At 37.8% G+C, this 12948-nt stretch overlaps 1 long non-coding RNA gene across 1 annotated transcript; it reads right to left on the reverse strand.

Annotated features, from left to right (window-relative positions):
• Nucleotides 1-4080: 4080 nt before the first annotated feature.
• LOC148781615 (uncharacterized) lies at nucleotides 4081-9972 on the reverse strand. The gene is made up of 2 exons (XR_016057579.1): nucleotides 8319-9972; nucleotides 4081-4305 (listed from the first exon to the last, which is right to left on the reverse strand). It is a non-coding gene; the product is annotated as an uncharacterized LOC148781615 (long non-coding RNA).
• Nucleotides 9973-12948: the final 2976 nt, after the last annotated feature.

Here is a 12948-nt window from a genome sequence, read left to right on the forward strand (position 1 = left end):
CACTTTCATAGTGTTTACTGCATAGCATTCACATTCACCAATTGAATATCACATAACATTTACTAAATAGCATTTCATTTACTTCATAGCATTCATATTCACTAATTGAATATCATATAACATTCACTAAATAGCATTCATACTTGAGCATGGACAATTTCTAGAAAGTTCTCTCAATAGTGACCTAATCCCCATAAAATGGGCGTAGCTTGCAATCTGGGGGGTTTCACGAAAGTCTTTACATGCAATTTTGAGTGTTCCCATAAATCTCTCAAATGGTGGTGATTTGGAAGAAAAATGTTCCCTTTTGGTCAGTCAAAATTGGTAGAAACAATGACATCAGTTTTGAGTTTCCATAATAGCTACCCACCGTGACATGCCTTCGCATTTAATCTTGTAATTCTCAAATTAGGAAGAATTTCGAAAAGTACTCAGCATGTGATTTCAAGCTTACTCATAACTCTTTAAAATGATTGTGGTTTGGAAGAAAACAGGCATCATTTGGTCGTTTACAATGCATGACCATAGGAACATCAATTATGCAATTTATTGAAACTGTCCACAGTGACCTATTTACATAATTGAGAGGATACCTTCCCATTCATGAAGAATTTGAACATGGTTTTAACATGAATATTATAGTAGACGCATATACGGTTCAAATGGAGGTGATTTGGAGGTACTTGGATGCTTATTGTTTGGCCAAAACTTCAGTAAAACGTAGGTGACAGTGGATGGAATTTCTGTCGTCTGTCAACAGTGACATATTCACACATTATTGACTGTAAATCCTAAAATATGAAGAATTTCAAGATAGTATAAGAAGTAAAATTATATTAGACAAGCATATCTTTCATTCAAGCAATTATATTTGGTCGGTGCATAAACACCCACAATTCTTGTAAATTTCATTTCCCAATTCATTCCCCAATTTTACTACGTACTAAAGCATAAATTATATCTTTCAAGCCAAAGTCTAATATTCAGTCAAAACTTTCTTTAACTTAACTCAATTTATAGGAGCGTTTTACAAACATTTTCACAATTAACATAGGCTAACCAAGCATGGATTCTAACACTTAATTTCCAAGATTTTAGGCTTACTCTTTCTTATCCATACACATGTTCCTACATTCTACTCTTCTACACCTCATGCTTAAATAAAATGAAAAATACATAGCTTCTAATCCACCTACCTGATCAGAGACAATGCTCGCAACTACTTCTTACACCGTCTCCTCATGTTTCCACAGTGAGCTCTAATGGAGCAGTGGGTAGAGAACTTAAGAATTTGCTCTAGAGAGAGAGATAGTTTTAGAGAGAGAGCACACCTAACACCTCATAAAGGAGGTGTCAAATTTAAATGACATGGGCTTACTTAGATGCCACACCACTTAATGAGAGGTAAAAGTACGAAAAAAAGATAGTCGACCGAATGTCCATTTTATAAAGATAAACCCTCAATTATTATGCAATGATGCATTAACAAGGGTGCGACCATTTTTGAGGACTAACTTGTTTAACAATGATATCACATTATTTATTGTTAATCAATATTTATATTAATAATATAAAATTATCAATATATCTTTTAGAATTATTACTATTATTATTATTTTTCCAGGTTTTATAAAAAAAACAATTTGGGTCGTTACATCATCCCCCCCTAAAAAGGGGTTTTGTCCTCAAAATCATATAGTTGATCATCACACAAATGGGGGTTTAACAATGACACTTCTCTCTAAACAACCTACTGCGGCAAGCACACACACACAATTAAGTTACGCCTAGAAGGCCGTCCAAAATCCTAAGCATCCAAAATAATCAAATTCTATGGGCAAACTCTAACACACAAACACACAACACATAGATCTGAGTCAGATACCCAAGAGTTTCCCCCATATAATTCAATTACAGGTTAACACACTAAACTATGACTCACAAGTTAAGCAAAACAATACAGTCAAAGTATGCCAATCAAATCACTTATTATAGGTCAGGCAATGCAATACGCTCAAAGCATGCCAACCGCCACGCATCATTGACCATGCACTACACTCAAAGCAGGCCAATCAAATTTCATATCACAAGTCGGGTAATGCAATACGCTCAAAGCATGCCGATTGTCACACATCAATGACCATGCAATACACTCAAAGTAGGCCAATAGGCCAATCAAATTTCATATCACAAGTCGAACAATGCAATATGCTCAAAGCATGCTGACTGTCACACATCATTGACCATGAAATACACTCAAAGCAGGCCAATCAAATTTCATATCACAAGTTGGAATTTGCAATATGTTCAAAGCATGCCGATTGTTACGCATCATTAGCCATGCAATATGCTCAAAGCATGCCAACTATCACACATCATTGGCCATGCAATACGCTCAAAGCATGCCAACTATCACACATTAATGGCCATGCAATACCCTTAAAGCAGGACAATGACAAGTCGGGCAATGCACTACTCTCAAAGCATGTCGACATAATCACAAATTCAGGCCCTGTAATACGCTCAAAGCAGACACCTCACTGTTATTAATTTTGGTCATGCAATACGTTCAAAGCAAACCAATCAAATCTCATATCATAGTATGACAGCGCAATACACCTAAAGCACGCCAATCAAACACACATCACAATATGACAGTGCAGTCAAACACATATCACTTATCATCTCATATCTCCTCATATCACATATCATACCACATCACATCACACTATCAAAATGATGTTATAACGGAACAGAAAAGCAATCATGGTCATCTCATATAACAATCAAAGGGCTTACTTTGGTTCTCTGGGGTGGATCCCCTTGCCTCCTGATCTACAAGTGCAAACACGCAGCCTTGGGTCCTTGGCTTAGGCTCCCAACACGGGGAAATTTCTGATCAAGTGGCCCAGTATGCCACATTTAAAACATGGCTTCGTTCTTAGCCAGCACTCGGGAGCCGCGTGATCGAGCTTTCCACAAGAACCACATGGCACTGGCTGGTTCTGTCTAATATCGCCCTGAAATGTCCTCGGGGCTTTGTCATGTCTCTGATCTCCTCTCTTTTGGAAATCACTCGAAAGCGGGGGCCTTGTCTTGTGCTGCTCTTTCCTCAGCTGGTATTCATCACAATCTCTCTCTATTTTCCTGACCATATCCACCAGTGTGGAAAAAGTCTTAAAATTGACCACCAATATTCTTCCTCGAATATCCGGCCTAAGGCCCATCTCAAACTTATTACTTTTCGAGCCTCCGTATTGATAACATGCGACGCATATCGAGACAACTCTGAAAACTTAGCCGCATCATGCTCCATAGTTAACTTCCCTTGTTTCAATTCTATAAACTCTACTTCTTTCCTCTCCTTTACAGAATCAGGGAAGTACTTCTCATTAAAGGCCTCTAGAAAATTCTCTCAGTTTACTTCTGTCCCTGACCCTTCCCATGATTGCTTCCCTGAGCCCCACCAATGCTCAACATCTCCTTCTGATATGAAGGTTCCCAGTCTAACCTTTTGTTCCTTAGTGCATTGCATGACTCTAAAGATTTTCTCAACTTGCATCAGCCATCTCTCGGCTTTCTCTACTCCACCAAGTTGTGCAAAGGTGGGTGACCCTAACTTCTTGAACTTCTCAACAAAACTACTATCATAAAGTCTTGGGCCAAAGGCAGTCGGAGCCGTCATATTCTCCTTCAACATGTTGGTCATGGCCCAAAAAATCTTGAAAAATTCACCGAGGGCCTCGGCATTCTCATTGCTAGAGCTTGCATTATTTGCCTGAGTCCTCAGCATCTCCCACCTAAAACAGGAGCACCCAGTCACCAACCTCGCCAAAACAATTCAAGAGACAGTTCTACAACTCTCTAAGTTAAGGATCCTATATTGGCTGCTCTGATACCATAACTGTTGCGACCCCACTCCTTGGCCCCTACCGTTCTCATCGGAGGGTGGCAGGGTACGAGTTCATGATTCAGAGGTAGCGAACACTACTCAGAAAAGAGTGGCGCGTTGCTTTGCCAAAGTGGTAACTCAAGCAAACCAAGAAATTAAAGAAACCCTTTACAAAAATGCACAAGATCTAGGTAAAATAAAAGTGAGACTTATATTACAACATAAACAACTTTGAGTAATATAATTGGTCAAGGCACCGAAGGCCTGGGTACACAACGTCTAACTTCAATATAGACAAAAACATGGCCCACGGCCGCTAGACACCTACAAGCAAAAGACCTCCTCGGCAGGTAGAAGCCTTCGTCAACCAGATCGATCACCCTACCGATTGTTCTTGATCTGCAGCTTCTACTCTACAGGCATGGAAAAAGTGGAATGAGCTATAAAGCCCAGTATGAGGATCTAGTTGCTATGTATCAATAATATATCCATTCAGGAATCATGAAAAATTCTTTTGACTATAAGCATTCATAGTGAAAAAAGTATTCAATTTAGCAATCTTATCAATATAATCATCACGGATGGCATATTGAACATCATGGCTATCATATAATTAATATAACTATCATCATTCACATTCACACATCCAATCATTAACCACTCACACCTTAGATTCACCTATTCCCAAAATAGATGCACTATTCATCAGGCTACGCCAAATCCTATTGTTTAGGACTTCTACCATCACTCGGGAGAGAGGGCAATGACAATGAGTGTCAAACTCGATAATGCCCTCACACACACAGTCCCCATTGTGCTTTGGGGCTTTGATAAACACTTTCCTTACAAATCATGATTTATTATTTACTTTTTATAATACGCTAAATTTCGGAGGCGGGGGGGAGCGACCCATCCATTACACTTTCTACCTAATTCCCCTCCTATCGTACAAGGATTTAACAAATATTGCTGGCCATACTCTCTTATCAAGTCACATCACACCACCACAGATAACCCATGCGTGGCGTCACTCACTCACTTCACTACTATCAATTACAAAAGAGGGTCATGCTTGGAGCATTCCTTCATAACACTATTCACGTAGCATTCATTCTTTGGCACTTAGGCCTTTCACATTTCCAACATATTTCATTGTATAACATTCATTAGATGGCACGTTAGCAAATGAATATTACATGGCACTCAATAATTAACATTCATACTCATGTCATGATACTCGCTGCATAGTATGCACATTCACTATTTAGATATCACATAACATTCACTAAATAGCATTCACATCCCTTTCATGGTGTTTACTGTATAGCATTCACATTCTCCAATTGAATATCACATAACATTTACTAAATTGCATTTCATTCACTGCATAGCATTCGTATTCATTAATTGAATATCATATAACATTCACTAAATAGCATTCATACTTGAGCATGGACAATTTATGGAAAGTTCTGTCAATAGTGACCTAATCCCCATAAATGGGCGTAGCTTTCAATCTAGGGTTCTTTCACGAACGTATTTACATGCAATTTTGAGTGTTCCCATAAGCCTCCCAAATGACGGTGATTTGGAAGAAAAATTTCTAAGTTTCCGAAATAGCTACCGACAGTGACTCGTCTTCGCATTTAATCATGTAACTCTCAAATTAAGAAGAATTTCGTAAAGTGCTCAACATATGATTTCAAGCTTACTCATAACTCTTTAAAATGACTATGGTTTGGAAGAAAACGGGCATCATTTGGTCGTCTAAAATGCATGACCACAGGAACATCAATTCTGCAATTTATTAAAACTGTCTGCAGTGACCTATTTACATAATTGAGAGTATAGCTTCTCATTCATGAAGAATTTGAACATGGTTTTACATGAATTTTATAGTAAATACATATACGGTTCAAATGGCGGTGATTTGGAGGTATTTGGACACTTATTAGTTGGCCAAACGTTCGGTAAAAATAAGGTGACAGTGGCTGGAATTTTTATTGTTTGTCAAAAGTGACATATTCACACATTATGGACTCTAAATCCTAAAATATGAATAATTGCAAGATATTACAACAAGTAAAATTATATTAGACAAACATATCTTTCATTCAAGACCAATTTGGGTCCATTTGACCACTATTTGGTCACTGAACAATTCGATACAAAAACACCCACAATTCCTGAAAATTTCATTTCTCAATTCATTCCCCAATTTCACTACCCACTAAAGCATAAATAAAGTCTTTCAAGCTAAAGTCTAATATTCAGTCAAAACCTTTTTCAATTTAACTGAATTCACAGGAGGATTTTATAAACATTTTCACAATTAATATAGGCTAACCAAGCATAGATTCTAACACTTAATTTCCAAGATTTTAGGCTCACTCTTGCGCATCCATACACATGTTCCTACATTCTACTCTTCTACACCTCATGCTTAAATAAAATGAATAATACATAGCTTCTAAATCCACCTACCTGATCAGAGACAGTGCTCGCAACTCCTTACACCGTCTCCTCAAGCTTCCACAGTGAGCTCTAATGGAGCAGTGGGTAGAGAACTTAAGAATTTGCTTTAGAGAGAGAGATAGTTTTAGAGAGCGAGTACACCTAACATCTCATAAAGGAAGTGTCAAATTTAAATGAAATGGGCTTGCTTAGATGTCACGCCACGAGAGGTAAAAGTAAGAGAAAAAAATGGTGGATCGAATGTCCATTTTATAAAGATAAACCCTCAATTATTATGCAATGATATATTAACAAGGGTGCGACCATTTTTTAGGATTAACTTATTTAACAATAATATCACATTATTTATTGTTAATCAATACTTATAGTAATAATATAAAATTATCAATATATTATTGATATCTTTTAGAATTATTACTATTATTATTATTTTTTTTTTTTTTTCTAGTTTTTTTTTTAAAAAAATCTGGGTCATTACAACAGCTCTGTTAGTTCCATATACCACCAATAAACACTAAGAAAAATTATCTGGCCCCTTAAAAATAATGGAAATGTGTCTACTTGATAGAAAGTTTTGTGAAGCATTCAAAACTTAAGGATCCGAAAGGACCCAATTACCTCCAGAAGAACCAGAAGCATCTACTCCCAAAAAATCTAGGGAGCTATTTCCCCAAACCAATCTAGCAGTACGAAGAGTCGGGGCCTCCAATTTGGTTTCTTGGAGAAGCAAGAGATCAAACATTTCCTTTCTGTGAAAAGAAAGAGCATCTCTCTTGCATTGAGCGCTGTTGAGGCCCTTGACATTCCAACATAACACTTTCATAAAGACTGGCAACCATCTCTCTGTTTGGTGACCCTTGAATGACCAGTAAACATAGGCAGCGAAAGTTCAGAATGTGCACGAGGACAAACACTTACCTTACTGTGGTCATAATTAATATTGTATACCAAATTGTTAAGTTCTCTTTGAGGCCTCTGTTACTCCCCTTTTTATGCGTCTTTAACTGCTTGGAAGCAATCCTCCCAAATAAACTTCTCTACTGCATCTTTCTTCAGATTTCCTCTCTTAACTAGCATCAGAGAAAAAGCCAGTTTGAAACTCAACAATGGTGTTCTTTTGGGTTACTTGTAAGATGCGAGCTTCTTTTGGAAGCTACAGGATTTCTTATCTTTGATGGAAGTTTGTGGGAAGGAATTAATTGGCCACTCGTCCGAACATCCAAAAGGAAACTTTCCAAAAGCTTCGAACCGGTTATAGTAGGTAATATCATTACTTTTCAAAACAAATGATTTTTGGCATGGAATTTCCATAGCAGATTTTTTTGGAATGTTTCCATCAAATTTAACAACCCATTTTTTAATGATACGTTTCCCTTTAAGAGATGATGTGGCAGCGTAAAGAATGGTCTGAATTTGTCCTCCTATGAAACTTTCGACGATGATCGGTTGTCAATTTTTGAAACTCCATTGTTGTACCTTGAGACCGACAATAATGGCTTTTATGAACCATCATCCTTACTAGCATTTTGCTCACTATTCAAGCCATGATTCACATCTTCAGAAGTGACTTCAATGAAACCTCCCTTCTGAATTCGAATCTCTTTAAATATAAGTTTAAAATCAAAGCCTCCCAACTTTAAGATACCCTCTTTAGGATGATTTATACTTTTAGTTTCAACCAAAAAAACAATGGTATGACAGCTGGTTAAATTCCAATCAATCTTGATCAGCCGACTACATGGATTTGCTACCTCTTTAAAAATTTTAAAGGACCAAGCAATTATTGGAAGACTAGAAACCGCAAACCAGGACGATTTTGGTTTGATCAGGGAGGCTTCTAAAGCAAGGACCCATCTTTTTGCAACCAAATCAGCCCCCCAGAAGCGCCAAAATATCTGATTAATTACTTTAGTAGCTTCATCACAAAAACCCAGAAAAAAAAAAAATTTACCTCCTGGGATCGAGCGACACAACCTCGGGGTCTTAATCCAAGTTTTATCAACCCATTCTTGAAACATCTGTACTTCAAAAAATCTCTCCTTGAAAGTCACGATCACTGCTAATTGAATTCTCGTTTCTCGTTCTTTAATGTTATCATCTCAAACCAAAATAGTGGGGTTCCTATGGAGATGAGAACTCGAAAGAGAACATACAGCCCCAATATAAAAAACACCGCCTTTCTCCATCTTCTTCTTAGAATTCGTCTTTCTCAACTCTTCATCATTCTATCACCCAATTGCTGTTGTCACCACACCATCACTTCGTAGCTACTACTACTGTATTACTCGCTTTTACTTTGTGAAGAAATCAAGCCAAAAACTTTTCCTAATTGATTGGCCGTCTCACTCTTGCTTCTCTTTTCTTTTATCCTTTTTTAAGTTTTATTTTTATTTTTTCAATCTTTCTCTCAAAACGCGAGAGCCAGGGTCTCTAAGAGAGGGCAACATGGGTTTCAATGGCGTGAGGATTTCAGAGAGAAGAGGGGCTTCAGAGAGCGAAAGGGTTTCAAGGGTGTCTAGGGTTTCAGAGGTTTCAATGGCGTGAGGGTTTCAGGGTTTCTGGGGTTTCAAAGGTTACAGTGGCACGAGGGTTTCAAGGTTTCAGTGGTCAAAGAGAGAGAAAAAATGCCAACTACGACAGAGATTAGGAGTAGTGCATTGCTAAGACGCAGAGTAAACAAAAATTCAACAAGAATGCCAACTGTAACAATGGGTTTAGGGGGAAGGCGTCTAGTATTTCTGAATCAGTGTCTGAGAAAGCATCCCGGAAAGATGAGACTAGGGTTTCAGTGTCAAAGGGTTATGGGGCTTCGGAATCGGGCCTTGGAATCGGGGTCTATGGTAGAGAGAAAGAGAGGCCACATGAACTAAATATATTGATACCCAAACAATGAGTAAACCCTCCAACAGATCTACAGAATGCCCAAACAAACACCGAAAAGCCTGGATCTTTTTCACTATTTACTCACGCATTTGATTCTATGACAACCCTCCAAAAACATCATCAAGACCGTAACCCTGACATTTTATTCATTGCATCTACTTGAAATACAGTAAATGGGCCAAAAAATCGAGTTCTCTGTCATTCCAGGTGATGCAAGACTGAAGGAGAGAAAAGTTGAAAGCAAGCTTCGCCTCTGCAAAAAATGGCCCAAAAATGGAGCCCAATTTGCTGATGTGAAGATGACGCTTTTTTTAAATGGCTTCTGAGCTTCTAATGGTTGCGATGGCAGGGAGAATGGAGCGCGAATTTCAGTCAACCGATGGGTGCTTTTATGCAGCGGAGTTGCTGCAAGTCCTCCACCCTCTTGATCTTCGTGGGTTTCCTCCCACATCTCTCTGTCATTCAAACCCACTACTCGGTGGTCTCTGTATATTGTATACTTTGTACCTCGAATGGCAACCCTAACCATTCGCGTCCAAAAGTACTTTTGTTCTATGAGGCTATTATAAGACTAGCCATATTTTGAGATGGGATGTTTTGGCAGTCAAGATACGATATATTTATAGAAAGTGTGAGGCTCTGATATGGTTGTTGAGATGGACGAATGGAAATACAATGAATGTCAGAATTCAAAATAAATATATTTGAGAGAATTTAAAGATAGTTTTGATATGCGATAAAATGAGTAAAAGCAAACTTAAGTAGCCTATCTATATGTAGTGTCAATTTAGAATAATACATGTTAAGATGGGTGATTTAGTTCAAGTAGAAGGCTTTAAAAAAAAAAGAGAAAGGCTTAAAAAATATAGATGGAAGTAGTCCGAAGGCATGTGGTGACTTATGGTTGAACTGAGGTATAACCCTTGATAGAGAAGAAAATAGTTGGGATAATGCTCGGATGATGATTATGATAATAATGATCAATGTTCTTGTAGGTTTGCCAAAAACCCCATCCCATAAACTCTTATTTTAATTTTAATTTTATTGGTTTATTTTATATTTTATGGATCACTGATTCGAACAAATCCAGATTGTCATTATAATAGTCGACGTGGATTTGTTGGGTGAATGATCCACCCCACCCAAGTTTCATAACATGAAATGCCAATGGAGAAGATGAAAAAACCAGTGAATTATGATGTGAAACAAGAATGTAAAAGGAAACCAAGAACACCTTGCATAACAAGACAGGAGTTAAGAGGTCAGATAGGAGGCAGACTTAATGGCGTAGTTGATGAAAATGTTCTTTGAGCAAAGAAGTCTCAAGCCCATATGAAAACCCAAAAAGTAGTAGAGCTGTTGATATTAGTTACTGGTTAATAAAGATGTTCAACTAAAAACCATTGTTTTTGGATTTAGAAGCTCCCTCGTGGATGATTCAAAAGAACAAGAATAATGGGTTGATAGAGTATGGCCTTCTTACGTCCCCATAGCATGTAGAAAACTTGAGTTTAATGTTGAGCTTCCCCGTTTGAGCCCTTTTGCAAAATTATGGATGTAGAAGGAAACCCATATTTATGGGATAAAATAAATAAGATTCGTATTGCATGTCTGAGTGAAAAATATCTTGCAAAAAGCAAATAAACAATGACACCAAATTTATGTCGTTTATTTTTTTCAAGCTACGTCCACTTAGAGAAAGGCTGCCCCTTTTAATTGGGCAACAAGTCATTGGATTTGAGTTTCCAAAACTGCCCCTTTTAATTGGACAACGACTCATTGGATTTGAGTTTCCAAACTGGACATAGGAAATGGAGATCCTCCCACATGGGATGGACTCCCAACAATCTCCTCCACCTGTCCCATAGAAGAGGTTTTCCTTTACAGATTAACATGGTGCTCAGATGGCATCTATACCAGTCATGCTTTTGCATAGCTCCTGTTTGTCTCTAGACAAGGTCTTTTTGTCAACATATTTGACATATTCTTATCAGTATTGATCTTTTCTAGTTGCAATAACTTCTTTTCCAAGACATCTCAAATTCAATGTTAACGGACATCAACATGATTTATCTTGGAATAGAAGCTCACATTCTTATTCAAGTGAATAGTGCTTTGGCTATCATAGTGGACAATATATATGTCATGTTTCAAGCCCAGTCCTTGGAGGAATCTCATATCCATATCATCACCTTGTAGCTTCTGGGCTGCAATGTACTATGCCTCTGTGGTCAACAAAGCCATACACTTGTGCAACTTGGACTCCCATGAACAACTCCACCTGCAAAAGTAAATAAGTATATTTAGATTGACTTCCTAGTCTATGTCTCCAGCCATGTTTGCATTTATGTACCCTTGTAATATAAGTTTACATCTTCCAAAGCTCAAACATATTTTGGATGTACTTCTAAGATATCTGAATATCCACTTGATTGCTGCCCGATGTTTCTTGCCCAGATTAGCCATAAATCCACTTACTATGCCAACTACATGTGCGATATATAGCCTCATGAACACCATGATGTACATTAAACTTCTAGCCGACGCATAGGGAACTTTTTGTATATCTTCCTTCTCATTCTTATTTGAAGGGCTCTGCTTGGCACTCGGCTTGAAGTGCCTTTCAAGTGGGGAACCGTCATGTTTTTCCTTATTCATATTGAATCTTTTGAGCACTTTCACAATGTACCTTTCTTGTGACAACCATAGCTTTTCAGCCTTCCAATCACTAGAGATCTTTAATCGCAAGATTTGTTGAGCAGGTCCTAAGTCCTTCATAGCAAAGACATTACTTGTCTGTTCCTTCAACTTGTCAATTTTTACTGATGTTTTGGCTGACAATCAATGTGTTATTAACATACAATAAAAGGATCATAAAATCACCGTTAGAGAACTTCTTTACAAACGCACAATATTATGAGGTTGTTCTCTTGTACCCATGATTCCATATGAAGGAACTGAACTTCTTGTATCATAGCCTGGGGCCTATTTCAATCCATATAGGCTCTTCTTCAGCTTGTGAACTATGTGCTCCTTCCTTTTTTCCTTAAATCCATCTGGCTGCTCCAAATATACTTATTTTTCTAAAACACCATGGGGAAAAGTAGTCTTCATATCTAACTGCTCTATCTTTAGATTCAAGCATGTAGACAAGCCTAAGAACATGTGAATTGATGACATTTTCATTACGAGAGAAAATATTTCATCAAAGTTGATACCCTTTTCTGCCCAAAACCTTTTACAAACAACCTGACTTTGTGCCTGGGTTATGAGCTATTTTCTTCAGTCTTCAGCCTGAAAACACACTTGTTTTTCAATGTCCTCTTGCCTTTAGGCAACTTTACCAGGGCATAGTTGTGGTTCTTATGCAAGGATTCCATATTCTTTTGTATAATATTAATCCACTCCTCTTTATATTAATTTGGTTGAACTTCTTGGTAGCTTTCTGGTTCACTCCCTTCAGTGTATGGGATATACTCTAATCCAAGGTTTCTTGTAAAGGTTTTATGTCCCCTAAATGACCTTCTCAATTCAACTGTAGGTGGCACTTCTTGAACAGGTTCCTCCCCTCTTTCCACACCACTTGGAACTGACAAGTCAAACTCTTGGGGTTCATCCTCTTGTCGCACTTCCCCCTTATCTTTATGTACCATAGTAGAAGGAACTATGACCTCGTGGCTTTTCAGACTTTTTCAAGT

The sequence above is a fragment of the Amborella trichopoda genome, chromosome 6, assembly GCF_054954075.1.
Source record: "Amborella trichopoda isolate Santa Cruz 75 chromosome 6, AtrichopodaSantaCruz75HAP2 v2.0, whole genome shotgun sequence".
NCBI classification, from domain to species: domain Eukaryota; kingdom Viridiplantae; phylum Streptophyta; class Magnoliopsida; order Amborellales; family Amborellaceae; genus Amborella; species Amborella trichopoda.